The sequence below is a fragment of the Phascolarctos cinereus genome, unplaced genomic scaffold, assembly GCF_003287225.1.
Source record: "Phascolarctos cinereus isolate Bilbo 61053 unplaced genomic scaffold, phaCin_HiC Scaffold_5;HRSCAF=322, whole genome shotgun sequence".
NCBI classification, from domain to species: Eukaryota; Metazoa; Chordata; class Mammalia; order Diprotodontia; family Phascolarctidae; genus Phascolarctos; species Phascolarctos cinereus.
Window position 1 is genome coordinate 437,890,049 of NW_027555958.1, and position 16,870 is coordinate 437,906,918.

The 16,870-nt window shown below is 42.6% G+C and overlaps 1 pseudogene across 1 annotated transcript in view; it reads left to right on the plus strand.

Moving 5' to 3' along the window:
* LOC110210006 (calcium-activated chloride channel regulator 1-like) overlaps positions 1-16,870 on the plus strand; it is a 54,631-nt pseudogene that overhangs the window by 35,544 nt on the left and 2,217 nt on the right. Inside the window, exons 7-11 of the transcript XR_013487147.1 lie at positions 2,747-2,974; positions 7,593-7,817; positions 10,952-11,142; positions 13,287-13,374; positions 15,395-15,619. The product of XR_013487147.1 is annotated as a calcium-activated chloride channel regulator 1-like (transcript). The remainder of the gene's footprint in view (positions 1-2,746; positions 2,975-7,592; positions 7,818-10,951; positions 11,143-13,286; positions 13,375-15,394; positions 15,620-16,870) is intronic.

Sequence of the window (16,870 nt, forward strand, 5' to 3'; positions counted from 1 at the left end):
TTTTGGTCTGGACCTATAATCTATCTGATCTGTCCTGACACAGATGAAGAACTCCTCTACAATTTATAATTTTAGAGAGCCGCCTGGTGCTGTGAGAAGTTAAGGGAGTTGTCTAGGGTCTTGTAATCCATGTGTGTCAGAGGAAGGCCCTGAACCCAGACTTTGCTGACTTCTTCAGTCCACTAGGCCACACTGCCTCTCAGGTTGGAGCTTTAGAGTCATATCTTTTAACAGGTAAATAATAATGCTGACTAGCATTTATGTAGCACTTTAAGGTTCACAAAGAGCTTTATGAGTATTATTTCATTTGATCTTCATAACAACCCTGAGAGGCAGATGCTATCATTATTATTACCCCATTTTACGGATGCGGCTAGAGAAGGTTCTGACTCATTTAGAGGGTCTGAGGCAGGTTTTGAACTCAGATCTTCCTCACTCCAAGTCCAGAGCTCTATTCACCATGCCAGCTAGGTGCAAATGAAGAAACTGAGGTCCCAATATGGTGAATAAGTTGGCCATGGACACACAGATAGTTAAAGAGGAATCACGATTCTACCCTTGTTATAGTATGAGGCTCTTTGAGACCATGGATTTTAAGAGAACAACTTTGAGGCAAGGTGTGAGCATAGGACAGGAAAATACAACCTGAGTGACTAGACTAAGAGGGCAGACTAGCCAGGCCTTGGATTTCTAGGGAGATAAGAAAACAGGACTGCTGAGGAAGCAGGAATGGGACATCAGCAGGCCGCCCAAATGAAGGGAGTCATGGTCATTAAAAGGCGGCTAACAGAGCAGGTGTTCCATTAAATATCAAAGCTTACAGCTCCATAAAGGAGATAAGAGATAGTATTGGGAGAGAGGATGAGTAGGTTCTGTAGAAGAGATAGAGGTCAAGCGATAAAGTGAGTCATGAGCAGCAGAAAGCCAAGCTGCTCACCTGCCTGGTGAGTTCTCCTCTCACGGAAGGCCTTCGAGCAAAGTCTGGCTGACCCTCATTGGGCCCCTGCCTGGGGAGATTCTTGGTCAGGCGTACAAATGACTCGATGGGCTCCGGGACCCTTCCATCTCAGAGATTCTGTGCCTCTGAGAATACTGGACTGTAAGCCAGGCCCCAGCCTCCATGTACTTATTAGCATCCTTCATACGTTACAACGTCCAGGTAGGCAGATTATGTGCGGTTTGGGCATTCTTGCCCAGCACTGAAAGAAGTGCTCGGCGTATTGATTCTAAGTCACACTGCCTTTTGTCGCAAAACTTAATTTTCCTCACTTCAGTGTGAATGTTGTGTTGAGTAAGGAGCTGACATTTGTAAAGTACGTGGTAGTTTGCAATCATTTCACATGTGTTATTTCATTCTATCCTCACAGTAATCCTGGAAGGCAGACAGTGTTTTTTCTCTTCTGATACTACCTTCTGTCTACTTTGTATAAACCTTGCTGTACCTCCTTATCTATAAGTTGTCTATCCCATTAGAATGGAAGCTTCTTGAGGGCAAAGTTGTTTTTTGTCTTTCTTTGTATCCCCAGTGCTTAGCACAGTGCCTGGCACATAGTGGGCCCTTTATAAATGCTTGTTGACTATTATCTCCTTTTTATAGGTGAGAAAATGAAGGCAGAGAGAGGTTAAGTGATTTGCCCAAAGTCAATCAGTTTCTGTCCATTTCTGAGGTATGAATACTTATTCTGAAATGTTAAGAATCACCTAGCCTATGAGCTGGCTCTAGCAAAGCCCTGCAAATAACTCTCTACAAACAAGATCTAGATGAGATAAATTGATGACCCAGAGTAAGCCATCTAACCTCCTTGAGACTTGGTTTCTTTATCCTCTTTATCTTTATCTCAGTTTCTTTATGTTTATTTTAGGTGAGGGTGTGACTACAGTTGCTGAATCATTTTTCAGTCATATCTGATTCTTTGGGACCCCATTTAGGGTTTTCTTGGCAGAGATACTGGAGCAGTTTGTCATTTCCTTCTTCAGCTCATTTTACAGATGAGGAAACTGAGGCAGACAGGGTTAAATGACTTGCCCAGGGTCACACAGCTAGTAAGCGTCTGTGACCAAATTCAGACTCAGGTCTTCCTGACTCTGGGGCCTGCACTCTATCCACTGCCCTGCCTAGCTGCTTTATGTAGCACTTTAACGTTGGCAAAGAGCTTTACAAGCCTAGGAGGCAGGTGCTACTATTATCCTCATTTTACAGATGAGGAAACTGAGGCACAAAGAAGTTAAATGACTTGCCCAGGGTCACACAGTAAGTATTTGAGACTAGATTTGAACTCAAGTTGTCCAGCATTCTATCCACCTTCGCCATCCAGCTTCCCTGTGACTTGTACTTTGTTCAAAAAGTGGGCACGGAATAAGATTATAAAATAACACTAACGAATCCAAGAAATATTGTAAGTTCAAGATGAGTCATCAGTATAATGTGGAATTCCACTGAGATCTTGAGCTTCATTAAGAACAGCATAGCTTTCAGGAATAGGGAAGTTTCCGTCCCACTGCGGGGGGGGGGGGTGCTTGTCAGACCTCCTCTAGAATTCTGTGCTCAGTGCTGGGCTGCACAGTTTAAGGGTGAGTGTCCAGAGGAGGGTGACCAGGCTGGTGAGGAGCCCGGAGCGCCTGTCCTCTGAGTTTCCGTTGAAGCCAGGGGCATGCTCTGGGACTAACCCACTCGGGGGGGGGGGGAACCTGAGAGTGGAAAAGTCTAACCCATGAGAATGAGGCTTCCTTCTGACTGACCTTTCAGGTAGCTGAATTCTGTACTGCAAAAGCACACAACGCAGAGGCACCCAACCTGCAAAACAAGATGTGTGACCAAAGGAGCACGTGGGAGGTCATCACGGACTCCGAAGATTTCAGGAACACGTCTCTAATGGCAGGAGTGAACTCTCCTCCTCCTCCTACGTTTTCTTTGCTGAAAGCCAAGGAGCACGCAGTCTGCTTAGTACTTGACAAATCTGGAAGTATGGGCGCGGTAAGGAAATCCACTTCAGGTGGGGAAAACTATAAAGTGGCTCACAGCGTGACTTGCGAAATGTTATGCTTGCAGATGGAAATGCAGAGATAAAAAGGTAGAGCAGGCCACTGAGGACCTAAGCCCTAGAGACACACACACGAGAGCCACTGCCTCTTCCTTCTGGGAGCTTACATTCTCATCAGCCAGTCAATGAAGCACCTACGAGATGCCAGGCACTGAGCTAATCACTGGGGATACAAAGGAGGAAAAAAACTCCCTGCCCTCAAGGAGTTCACGGTCTAATGGGGGGAGACAACCTGCAGATAGCTATGTACATATGAGCTATGTACAAGATAAATTGGAAATAATCAGTAGAGGAAAGGCACTAGAATTAAGGGGGATTAGGAAAGACTTCTTGTAGAAAATGGGATTTAAGCTGCAACTTAAAGGGAATGAGGAAGGGAGAGCATTTCAGGCAAAGGGAAAGCCAGTGAAAATGCCTGGAGCTGGAAAACGGAGCATCTCATATGCTGAGCTTCAGGGAAGACAGTGCTAGGAGGGAGTGGAGGGCGTAAGAAGACTGGAAAGGGAAGGAGGGGATGGTCATGAAGGACTTTGAATGTCAAGCAGAGGATTTTATATTTGATCGTGGAGGTGACCGAGAATCACTGGAGTTTATCCTGTGGGAGCAGGGAATATTTGTTGTTTGGTTGTGTCCAACTCTTCATGACCTGTGAATCATACCGTCCTGGGGGTTTTCTTGGCAAAGGTACCAGCATGGTTTGCCATTTACTTCTCCAGTGGACTAAGACAAACAAGGTTAAGTGACTTGCCCAGGGTCATACATCTATTTCTTAGGTCAAGAGTTCTTGACATTTTTAAATATCATAAGACCTCCTTTGGTGGTCTGGTGAAGTCTATGGATACTTTTTCAAAATACTGATTTTAAATGCATAATGCATAAAATACACATGATTACAAAGACAACAAGTTATATTAAAATCTAATTCTTAATATGTTAAAAGTCCCAAGTTTATGGACCCCCTAAAATCCATCCCAAATTATAGACATGTACACATACATCTATACATATACACCCACATATATAGACATATATAAACACATGTAGACATATACACACATATAGACATATTTATATTTATATTTATATTTATATATGCATGTATATCTATATCTAGATATACAAACACACAGATAGACAGACAGACAGACAGATAGATATAAACATCTCCAATATGTGATAGAGATGGGAATTGAATCAACTGGTCTTCATAACTCTGAGGCTAGTTCTTTTTACCAAGCCATGCTGCCTCTCTACAGCAGTTATGCTTTATAAAAAGACTGGTTTAGAACTCAGGTCTTCCAGACTCCAGGCTTAGCACTCTGTCCACTGAGCCACCTCAATGCCTCCTGACATGGCTAGTCTTGGATTGCAGTGGGGAGAGACGTATGAAAGGGAGACCAACCAGAAGGCTAGTTGCAATAGTACAGACATGAGGTGATATGGGCAGGCACCAGAGTGGTGATGGCATCAGAAGAGAGAAGGGGGTGTATGCCAGAGATGTCATGAAGGTAAAATCAACAGGCCTTGCTCAGTAATAGATAGGATATGAGGAATGAGAGAGAGAATGAGATATTCAAACCTGGGTGACTGGGAGGTTGACAGTACCCTCCACAGTAAAAAGGGAATTCAGAAAAGTGGAGGGCTTGGAAGAAAAGATAATGAGTTCAGTTTTGGACATGTGAACGTAAGATGTTTATGAAACATCCAGTTATAGCTGTCTAATAGGTGGTTGAAGATGTGAGACTGGAGGTTAGGAAGGAGAATAAGTAAATTTGAGAATCACCAGCATAGAGATGAAAATTGAATGCCTGGGAACTGATGAAATCACCAAGTGAGACAGCATAAAGGGGGAAAAAGAAGGTCCAGGACAGATCCCTGGATGTTACCCACAGTCAGAATGACTGGGATGGAAATCCAGCAAAGGGGGCTGAAAAGGAGCCCCTAAATAGGTAGAAGAACCAGGAGAGTACAGTGTCACAAAACCCAAGGGAGAGAAGATGGTGACTCCCATTGCCAAAGCTGCAGGGAGCTCATGAAGGAGGAGGACTGAGAAAGTGTTCTTAGACTTGGCTATTAAGACATTGTCAGCAGCTTTGGGGAGAAGACTTTCAGTTGAATGATGAAATTGGAAGCAGCCAGTAGAGAAAGAGAGAGTGAAGAAAAGTGAAAGCATCAGAATGAGCAGGGAGTCTGTTCTGCTAGAGAAGACATTATGGAGTGAGATGGCTAGCAAGGAGAAGGGCCACCTCATTGCATGAGACAGGGGTGAGGCAGCAGCAGTGGCAGAAGGCATCTACATGATGTGAGATAAGGAGGAGAGAAGACTCTCTTGGTGAATGGCCTCAATCTTTCAATAATAATAAGGATGATAACGATAACAATAATATCTAGCATTTATAGAGCATCTACTACGTGCAGGCACTATGCTACATACATTACAAATATTATCTTATTTGACCCTCACAATAACTCCAGGTTCTATTATTATCCCTATTTTACGGTGGAGGAAACGGAGACAAATAGAAGTCAAATGACTCGACCAAGGGCACACAGCTAGTAAGTGTATGAGGACAAATTTGATCTCAGGTCTTTCTGAATCCCAGCCCAGTACTGTTTGTACTGTGGCAGTACAAAAGCTACCATCTGCTATTTTTAGTGAAACGTGGGGCAAGGTTCTCAGGTGAGAGGGTATAGTATAGGTGGTAGAATTATGGGAGGCTTGAGGAGGGGTGAAAAGGTTTATAAAAGTTGCTATGATGAGTGAATACCAAGTCAATTAAGGAGGGGTCAAAGGATTGCCTGCTTCAGTAAGGGTAGCATCGATGTGTAGTAGATCCAGTCAGCAGCTGCACGTGACCAGGAGTGAAGACGATGGATGATGGGCATAAGCCAGGGCTGAGGCTTGGCAAGGCAAGATTGGCAGCAGAACAAAGAGGCAAAGGACTCAAGAGAAGAGGACAGGGCAGAACCAAACTGGTTCATTAAGGCTCAAGATGGGGAGGAAGGATAGTGCAGCCCAGCGCAGGGGTGATGGCCCAATAGAGGGACACACAGCATTCAGGGCAGTGGTGGTCAGCGAAAGGCACTGGGAGGGTGAGTGAAGCCTTAGGGGAGCAGATTGACATATTCCTACAGCAGCGGCTGTATTGGTTTGATTCTGGCTCCAGAGCTGCAAAGGACAATGAGGGGAGATTGGGAGGCGGAGGAATGACGGCGTACATGAGGATGGGCAAGGTGTAAAGTGAGGCAGGCCGGAACCCCTGTATGTAGTGAAGGATGTGAGGCCTTCACCAATCTAGACAGCCCAGATTCCAGCCTGAAGTTACAGAGCTGAAAGGGTTCAGTCCCACAAGGCATCATCTTTTTTCCTAACTACTAGTGCCTACCTCCCCACGACAGGACCAACCTGATGCGGCTTTATTTCTCCTGCTGCCCCCAGCACCTGATTGGTCCCAGCTTTCCCTATTGCAGCCTCCTACTCCATACCTACCCCAGACAACACGGCATAGTCCTAAGACAAGGCTGTCCCAGGGATCTGACTGATCTAGATTTCCTGATACAGCTTCCTGGTCACCTAAGGGTCTAAAACAGTCTTAGCAAAAAGTCCCTTGGCCTGGATGGACTTCTGAAATCCAGGAGAATCACATTACCCTGCCCTGCTGACCAGCCATGTTTCCGTAGGGAGACTAGGCGAGCTTCATCCAAAGATGCTACTATATCCTTGGTGCATATCCTTGCTGTGTTATGGCAAAGGAAACCTCGTTTGTTAGATGTTCAGGGGCTTGATAGCACCTCCTTTCATCCCAACATCTAGCCTGAATTAAGAGGGTGAGGTATTAGTGCTACACCTGCCCCTGACCGAATTACCTCATTTTTCTTCTGTATAAACTTTGTACGTATTTTTATATGAACATATTGCCTTCCCCAGTCACTAAGTGGTGCAATGAGCTGAGAGTTAGCAAGATCTGAGTTCAAATGCAGCTTCAGACACTTAATAGATGGATAATCTTGGGAAAGTCACTTAAGCTCTGTTTCCTCAATTTCCTCAAGTGTAAAATGGGAATAATAATAGCGCCTCCCTCATTGGATTATGGTGAAGATCAAATGAGATAACATTTGTAAAGTTCTTAGCACAGTGCCTGGAACTTAGTAGGCACTTTGTAAATACTTCTTCCCTTCTTCTCTCAATCTCTCTGCAATGAAATATAAACTCCTTGGGAGCAAAAACTGTTTCATTTTTGTAATGGTACCTATCCTCAGTACCTAGCACAGTACTCAGCACATACTAGGTGCTTAATGAATGCTTACTGATGACACTGTTGTCACTTAAAAAATGCTTGTTAATTAATTGATTTCTAGCTCCAATGATTACAAACTGATAGAAATGGGGCACAAATCTTAAAATGATAAAGGGGAATTTTTAAAAATAAAAATTTTTCATCTATCAGTGGCACCATTTTCAAGTTTGAAAACTCCCACACCTTTGCTCAATCTCCAACACTGCTAAAGTCCAGGAAGTTTTACATATTCTCTCTCTTTTCTTTAACCCAGAATAACCGACTCTCTAATCTGATTGAGGCAGCTGAATTGTACCTAACTCAAATTGTTGAAATGGGATCCTGGGTTGGGATGGTCACATTTGACAGTGGTGCCGAGATCCAAAATTATCTGACACACATAGTCCCTAGAAATGCGATCCAGGAAATCATCGAGAGGCTGCCTAAAGTAGCAAGTGGTGGAACTTCAATCTGCAGGGGACTCCAAGCAGGGTTCCAGGTAAAAAAGACTCAAAAAGGTTTCAGCCAAATATCATTTTCTGTTTGTTGCTATGTGCACTACAATGTGTACCGTCTAATGATCTTTGAGCTGGGGTTGTTTCTTCCTGTGTCTGTCATTTAGAAATACTGGGACTTGGTCAGCATAGGTCATTTGTGAAGAAAGGAATCCTCTCTTTCCCTCCCTGCAAGGTGGAGCATCTCTAAGGAGCGTTCTTGAGATCATAGCTCTAGATGTCTAAGGGAACTCAGAGGCCATCTCATTCAGCCCTCTCATTTTGAAGAAGTGGAAACTGAAATCCAAATGAGATTAAGTGCTTTAGCCTTGATCACCCAGTCCATAAGAATAAGAGGCAAGATTAGAACCCTGGTCTTCCTGACTCCAGGTTCAGCAGTCTATGCACTCACTCAATACAACAGTCTTCTTCTCAAATGGTGAGTTATTCTCCAGATGTCTTTGGGATGTTACAAGTTTCTTTCGTAGGAGTGACTTAGATCAGGAAGAACTAAACAAGTAAATTCATGCTATAGCGGAAAGAACACTGACTTTAGAGTCAGAAGAACTGGGTTTGATCCCACAGGACCATGTATGTGACCATGAACAAGTCACTTAAACCCTCTGGGCCTCATCCATTAAAAAAAAATGATGCTATGTCCACTCTCTCAAAAATTACAAGGAGAACATCTTGCAAACCTTTATGGCAGAGGTATTAAACACACGCACTGCTGCCCATAACACTCCAGAGTGCAACAGAACCAGATGAAAATGCAATTGGGAAATATTGAACAAAAAAAATAAAAATACAATAGTATACAGATAATGTTAATATGTGGTTTTCTTGGCCAATATGCAGCCCTGCAGGGATCCTTATGTGCAGTTTAAGGGTTCTTATTTCTATCTGAGTTTGTTACACTGCTCTGAAGTACCATATGAATGTGAGTTAGTGTTGTTACCATTCCCTGAAGCATAAATGTCTGGGGGACTAAAATGTTGGTTTGAGAGGACATGTGCAAAAGAATAGTTCATAACATTTCCATATAATGAGTCAAGAAGGTTCCCATATATCAAGCCAAGATTATTTCAGTTATCATTGATTGGAGGGAAGATTAATAGACATCTGAACACTCCAAGCAATAACTGTGGGAAACCAAACATACCCTGGTAGATGCCTGTGATATTCTCAAAGAATCCAGGAAAGGAGATTCTACAACTTTAATGACTTCAATTCCATTTTATTGCAGCATGGGCCTTATCAAATCATACTAAAAATGAATAAATGAATGAATAAAAATTTTAGAAAATTTATTTCATGTGCTATCCTAAGCACCAGAAAAGCAAAACCAAAAACCAATGAGAGTCCCTACTTTCAAGGATCTTACAGCTAGATCCCAATTCGTGTGAATAATGAATCCCTGAAGTAGTCACATGTATTTGAATTTATACTATTTGAAGTTATAGTTATATAAAATATAGTAATTGGTTGGAACCAAAGGGTAACTCATTGGTTCCCAATGGAAGCCCAATGAAAATATGCAATGTGGATTCAAATAATATAACCATTTCACAAGATTCATTATTTGTACTAATCAGGACCTAACTCTACATTCTAATATGGAAGGGGAATGGTGGCCAGGGCATGGAACTGTGGGTTTGGAAAGTCAGAGAGATGGTGAGTGGAGCCAAAGAGGATTAAGTTGACATACCATTTCCAGTAGCAGTGGTGGTATTGATGTGATTATAGCTCCAGAATTGGAAAAAAGGGGTGGGGGTGGGAAGGGGGAATGTGAAAGGAGTATTCACAGCAGCAAGGTGGCTGATGAAGAGATGGCTGGAGCAGCTTTATCAAGACCCTGCTATGTGACAGGCACAGTGCTGGGCACTGAGGCCCCAGGAAGGATGTTCCACAGATAAAATGGTTAAATCTTCCAGGGAACTAGCCAGGGAGAAGAGGGGAGGCATGGCTGGAGTCAGCCTGGCCCGAAGTAGTAAACTGTGTGAGACACTCACCAGTCAGGAGGATGGAGCCCAGGGAATGACATTCCAGAGATTACAACTACTTGGGATGCTGATTATATCAATCGATTCAATGAAAGTACAAATATTCAAAAAGCACAGAAAACCAGGGAAAAAAAGCAATGAAGAATATTTCCTATGACAAGTTTAAGGCTTTTCCCTATAACAAGTTAAGAGGTGCATCTGCCTTTTATTATAGGGCTTGCTATCCTTGCAACATGAGATTGGGGCTAGAATGACCCTCAGAGATAATCCCAATCCCAACAATTTACAGGTGAGGAAACTGAGGCCTAGAGGGGTACATAGGTGGCCATCAAAACCAGGTCTTCTGACTTCAAATCTATTACTCTTTCTATTGCATCATGGAAAACTGTGATTTTGCAGCAGGGAATACACATAGCAGAGACAAAGTAACTAATTCATGGAACCACGCACCTTTTGGGCATGGCTTCCCCATCACTGCCCACACTTGCACTTTAAGTCCTACTTCCCCACCACCACCCAAGGCTATTGATTCCTAGACTAGATCCCAAGTACCCCACTAGTTGTCACCCCCACCCCCATCCTGGGATCCAAGCCTTCATCTAGGGCTTTCCCCTCCCAAACTTCAGTGGTGTCCTTGTTTCTTTCATGGCAGTATAGTTGGAGGCTTCAAGAGACAGAGGGCGATTTAAGCATGATAGCTAGGGCAGCTATCAACAGAGCAGCACACCTCCCCCTAATTTTCACAATGCAAATTAGCCTGGAATGACAGGGCAAAAAGCCTCACTGTGGAGAGAGGAGCGAAGGAACAAGTATTTATTAAGTGCCTGCTACGTGCCAGGTGCTGCGCTAAGGGTTTTACCAATATTCTCATTGGGGCAGCTAGGGGGTGCAGTGGATAGAGCACCGGCTCTGAAGACAGGAACACCTGAGTTCAAATCCGGCCTCAGACCAACACTTGACACTTACTAGCTGTGTGACCCTGGGCAAGTCACTTAATCCCAATTGCCTAAAAGCGAAAAAAAAAATAATATCTCATTGGTCCTGGCGCACTGGACTAACCAGGGCAGTGATTTCGTGTAAGCTCAACTTGGTCAGGCTCAGAGTTCCATAATTAATCCCCCATGTTTCACTTTCAGGTAATTACCCAAAGTAACAGAAGTGTTTCTGGTTCTGAAATAGTTTTATTAACAGATGGAGAAGACAATAGAATAAGTGCTTGTTTTGATGAGGTCAAACAAAGCGGAGCCATGATTCACACCATTGCTTTGGGACCAGAGGCTGCCAGGGAGCTAGAGAAGCTGTCGCTTATGACAGGTAGAACACCTTTTTAGAATACTTTTTGTGGTATTTTATTTTTCCTCAATTATATGTAAAAAAAAAATTTTCAACATTTGTTTTATAAAATTGAGTTCCAGATTCTCCCCCTCCCTCCCCACCCCCCTCAGTGACAAGGAAAGGAATATGATATAGGTTAAACAAGTGTAGTCACACAAAACACATTTCCATATTAGTCATGTTATAAAAGGAAACATAGACCAAAATAAAAACCTAAGAAAAATAAAGAAAGTTAAAAAGTACGCTTCGATTCATATTCAGACATCATCAGTTCTTTCCCTGGGGGATGGATAGCATTTTTTATCCTAAGTTCTTCAAAGTTGTCTTGGATCATTATATTGCTGAAAATAGTTGTCATTCACAGCTGATCCTTGTACAATACTGCTGTTACTGTGCACAGTGTTCTCCGGGTTCTACTCATTTCACTTTGCATCAGTTCATGTAAGTCTTTTCAGGTTTTTCTGAGATCTTCTAGCTCATCATTTCTTACAGTACAACAATATTTCATCACAATCATATACCACAACTTGTTCAGCCATTCCCCAATTTCCCATCAATTCCCCAGTTACTTCCACAGTCTCCTGGTTGGATTAGCTGTCTCTCATTTCTTCTTCCTCCAGTTCATCCTTCCTTAGTTTTTTCAATCCACATCAACCTGTCACTTCTTTAACTCACTTTGCACTTACTGCATTATTTGCATTTCATTATGTTATCTTTTCTCTCATTTTTTTCACATGTATTATTCACATCCAACTAGATTGTAAGACCTTTGTGTTGAGGACAGGACAATGGCTTCTATTTCTTCTGTATTAGGGGACAACTGGAGGAATACCTCTGACATATTATAAGAAAGAACTAGGAAGCCACTGACATATTGGGTAGATCTCCTATGGAAAGATAAAAATGAGAATTGTACAACATGAAAAAACATGAAGTAATTTCAGTCTCTATGTCAGCGAAGATCAGTGTCCCCACGAATGTAATTACAGAACCACCAACAAAATCTACTGCATGGTGCCAGGTACTCAATATTGATAAATATTGGTAAATAAGCGACATTGTTTATTTACCAATATTGGTAAATAAACATTTATTAGCTAATTAACTATTGACACTGGGCACTCAGCAATTATTAGCTAATTAACTTTTGGTGCTATGTGCTCAATAAACATGTATTAGCTAATTAATTGATGTAGCAAGAAAAAGTTGATCCACTACTTAAAGGTGTTCTTATTTGCACATGCCTTGACCTAGATTTGGGGGTCACTATGAGGACTGTGTCTGATTGTATCTGACAGTGGTTCACTGAAAGTCTCTGAAGGTTCTGGAAGATTGGTTCATAATTCCTATAGCTTCACACAGCAGAACATGCCCACACTTCATTGGCAGAACTACAAGTTTCTGTGCCACCGCACACTCACTGTGGGAAGCCTTTCTGCCCCACCTCACTTTTGGGACATTCACCCACAGTACCAATGACATCCTTTTAGCTGAATACAAAGGCTTTTCATAATCTTCATCCTCCTTCACGTTTCAGCATTCGGTTCTATCACTAAGGACCCCAACCCTATGTGAGGGCTGAAGAACATCTTTCCATTCTCTGGCCTGCAAAAACCTATTCCTTTTTCTCCCTGGACCTTCCACCTCCCTCATATCCCCATTTGTTTTTCATATTTAAATGTTTTCCTTGGTTTCTGTTTGAAAACTCCTAGGAAACTCACTCATCCTTTACAAATTCACTAGAAAATGTATAAAAACAAACAATTAAACATATCTCTATGAGAAGATCTTAAAGAAAATGAAATTTTCTAAGGCTGCTAGCTGGTATGGCATATAAACTGCTGGACCTACAAGTAGGAAGACATGAGTTCAAATCCAGCCTCAGACATTTACATGTGATGACCCTGGGCAAGTCATTTAACTTCTACTTGTCTCAGTTTCCTCACCTGTAAAATGGGAATAATAATAGTATGTACTTTCCAGGGTTGTTTTAAGGATAAACTGAGACAATACTTGTAAAAGGCTACTTAAAGCCTATATAAATGCTAGTTACTATTATCATCACCATCATCATCGTAATCACTATCATCAGCATTATTATTAACGAATACAATCTCATTTCACGAGGCTATAGAGTTACTCCCAAAGAAATATGATAGACCTCATTGATGCTTTCAGTAGAATTACATCCAGAAGTGGTGACCTCTCCCACAAGGCTATTCAGGCTTGCATTTCAAGAAAATTCTTTGCTTTTTCACAATTTAAACAAATCATTATAAGAAATTTTCTTAATGCATTGACTATAAACAATTTAGGTTTGAGAAAAGACAAATTCTTTGTCAAATGTGTTTGTCACATATTGTCATACTTGGTGTTAAATATACTTTTTAAAAAATTTTCATCTGTGACTTCATTGGTAGAAGGAAAGCCCAACCTTGAAACTCCCTCTGCCAATGCGGACGAACCTCTGCCTCACAACTTATAGCCCTAGAAGAACTGCCTGAAGCCCTGAGGGCGTAAGGACTTGGCCACACCTACCCAAGTGGCATGCGCCAGAGGCAGGACATAAATCCAGGATGTGTTGATGCTGAGTCTGGCTTTTTATCCTCTAGACCATGGCTCCTCCCCCTCCAGTTGTGTGTTATTCAAAGTGTGTGCCTCAGTCCCCTCTCTCAAGGGCAGGCCTCCTACCTCACCCCTCATGGTTCCAGGGCACCCTGTAGAATTGGGGGTACCTCTTCTCTTTCATGGGATCAAGTCCCCATTGGTTGCGTACTTCCTGTATTAGGGGCCTAGTGGCCAGTTCCCCAGTTTCATTTAAGCAGTTAACACAGGATAGCTTTACAAAGGGCCATTGCTTCACAGTGAGATAATAATTGTAAAATGCTTAGCACTGTGCCTGGCACATACTAAGTGCTTCACAGAGGTTTATTATTATTATTATTATTATCATCATTATTATTATACCACCACTTTGGTCTCTTGGTAGAAGGGACTGGGAGAAGATCAGGCTCATAACTTAGTTCAGTTCCTTCATAGCATCTGTCCTACCAAGTTCACACCCAAAGCCAGCATCTGTGCTGGCTTCTGCTGGGCTGGAGTCCCGGACCTTTGTTACTCAAGGTATTGCTGCTAGGCTCGTTGTAATACCCAGCCTGTATTCCTGAATTCTCAGAATCCTGTGATTCTTGCTCCCTTCCCAGACTGGAGACTCGGCTTTCTGTATCTAGAACAGAAAAGATCTAATTAAAAGGCCAAAGACCCAGGCCCACTGGGGAGGCAGATACACTCTGTGGCCAAGAAGAAGGGAGAGAGGTCCCCATAGCTTTTTCCCCTTCAGCATGGCTAAAGGAGTCACCTTACTCCCTCAGACGTGAATGACCCAAAAGCCGACTCAGGCTCTTTTGAAGATGTTGACAATTTCAGCCATAGAGCTGATGGAAAAAGGCTCCTCCCAACCATGTGGTAGGCCAGCCAGAAACTGCCAAATATCCACCCATGTTCCATCCAGGCCTTATAATTCTACTAGAATTATACCAGCTCCTCTACATCCTCCACATCCTCTACATCCTCCACATCCTCTACATCCTCCACATAACATCTTAGCAAGCTTCTAGGCTCTGCCAATGGGCCAGACCTCCATTACAGTAATAACATTCTTCCTGTTCTGCCAGCCTCTTCCAGTGCCACACTGTGGCATGGAGGTGATCCTGGGTTCTCAGGGAACATAGGTCCAGGTAGGTCTTTTGGGCTGCAAAGGCTTTGAGCACAGTGATTGTCTGTGTCTGTTGCCTGAGGGCCAGGTTAGCTAAGTATAGGGAGGGTTAGAACCAGAAGGTTGACTGCAGGGTAATGTAGGTTTTGGTCAGAGCAGCTCACTAAAATGGGCTCAGAGGTGGCAGAAGGGCTATGATCTGTGTCTTTGAAGTATTGGAGCAAGTATATTATTATCAATATTGTTAGTGACAATCATTTTCATTTATTTAACCCTTACAGTTTACAAAGGGCTTTCATAGACATTACCTCCTTGAATCCTAATCTTCATCGCCATTTCTAACTTAGACTCCTCATCAATATTTAGCAGTATCATTTATGCTATAGATTAACAAAAGGCGTTAAAAATAATTACTCTAGGCATAGTACTTTTGAACTCTAAAACTGAATTTTAACAAGTGCTCTGAAATAGCTAAATATTGAAAAATTATTAATGTGGACTTTCCTTTTTTCATTCATTTGTGTAACAGCTTGAAAGCAAAAGTGTAATGCTCAATTTCAAGGAGTGAATAAACGGCACAGTAACCGTGGATAGCACAGTTGGAAATGATACTTTCTTTGTCATCACATGGACAGAGAGTGTTCCCAGAATCTATCTTAAAGACCCCAAAGGAAAGGAATATAGAAATGCAGATTTTTCAATAAATAAGCTAAACAGTAAGGCTGCTCGTCTCTGAATCCCAGATACTGCAGAGGTATGAATTCTAAGACTTCTCTAATTTTCTGAATGTTTCCTTATTTTCCCTAAACTGAAAAACAAAAAACAAAAAGCAGGGGCATAAATGATTAACAGATGAATGAAAAAGTAATTAATCAGTGCTGATCACATGCAAAAGTACTGAGGATTCAAATAGAAAGCCAAATTCTCAGCTGCCAAGGAGCCCCCATGTTCTGTTGGGAAATATGGCACAGAGAGGAGGTTTCAGCTGCAAATCAGATGGAAAGACTGCCCTCCCTGGCCCCCCAATTCTCCCCCCTCCTACCCTCCTACTCCCTCGGGTCCTTAGGGTGCCGCTGCAAAGCAGATGGTCAGGAATCTTCCTTAATGCCATTTCCACTGATAAAACTATATTGGTTTCTGACGCTGAACTATTTGACAATGCCAGGGCCTTTTATGCAGAAAATTCCCTTCCCCAGTGTTCAGTAGCTTTGACCTCAAATTCTGAGTCAATGAATGACAAACTGAAATGTGATCATTTTAAAACCAGATCTTCCTGTAGACAAGTTGGAGACATGTGGTCATACTATACTGCACGAGGGTGATTCAGAGCTCAGTGGATGTGAGGCCCAAATGGTAAATGTCAGACTGGGAAAAAGTTACTGTAGGTGTTTGGCTTTGTGCTGCTTCAATCCTCGATCACTGATACGCTGATTAACGCCTTGATAATGACACTGACGAAGGCCTAGTTTTCCAGTGACACTAACTAAGCACAGAAGGAAGGCTGTCATGTTGGATGACAGAGTTAAAATCCACATGACTCAACAGGCCAGAATGATGGGCCACATGTATTTAAACGTTGGAGCTTCTCATAGCACCCTAAGCTGACCCAGTAACTCACTCAACAAGTTGGATGTTGTGTAGGACTATGTGAACTGTCATATTTTTTCCCCGAGGAGCCCACGGGACAAGTAAATCTCTCTTTAGAAGGTCTGATTCCTGAAATTATTAGAAGGCCTGGATGGAACATGGGTAGATATCTGGCAGTTGTTTCTGGCTGGCCTACCACATGGCTGGGAGGAGCCTTTTTCCATCAGCTCTATGGCTGAAATTGTCAACGTCTTCAAAAAAGCCTGAGTCAGCACTGACCATGGCTTTTGGGTCATTCACATCTGAGGGAGTAAGGTGCAGATCTTTCTGACTCCTAAAGCAGCCCTTTCCATCCACTAGGCCACGCTTCCTCTAAGATGAAAGTTAGGAGAGGGGAATGTCAGATCCTACCCTTGAG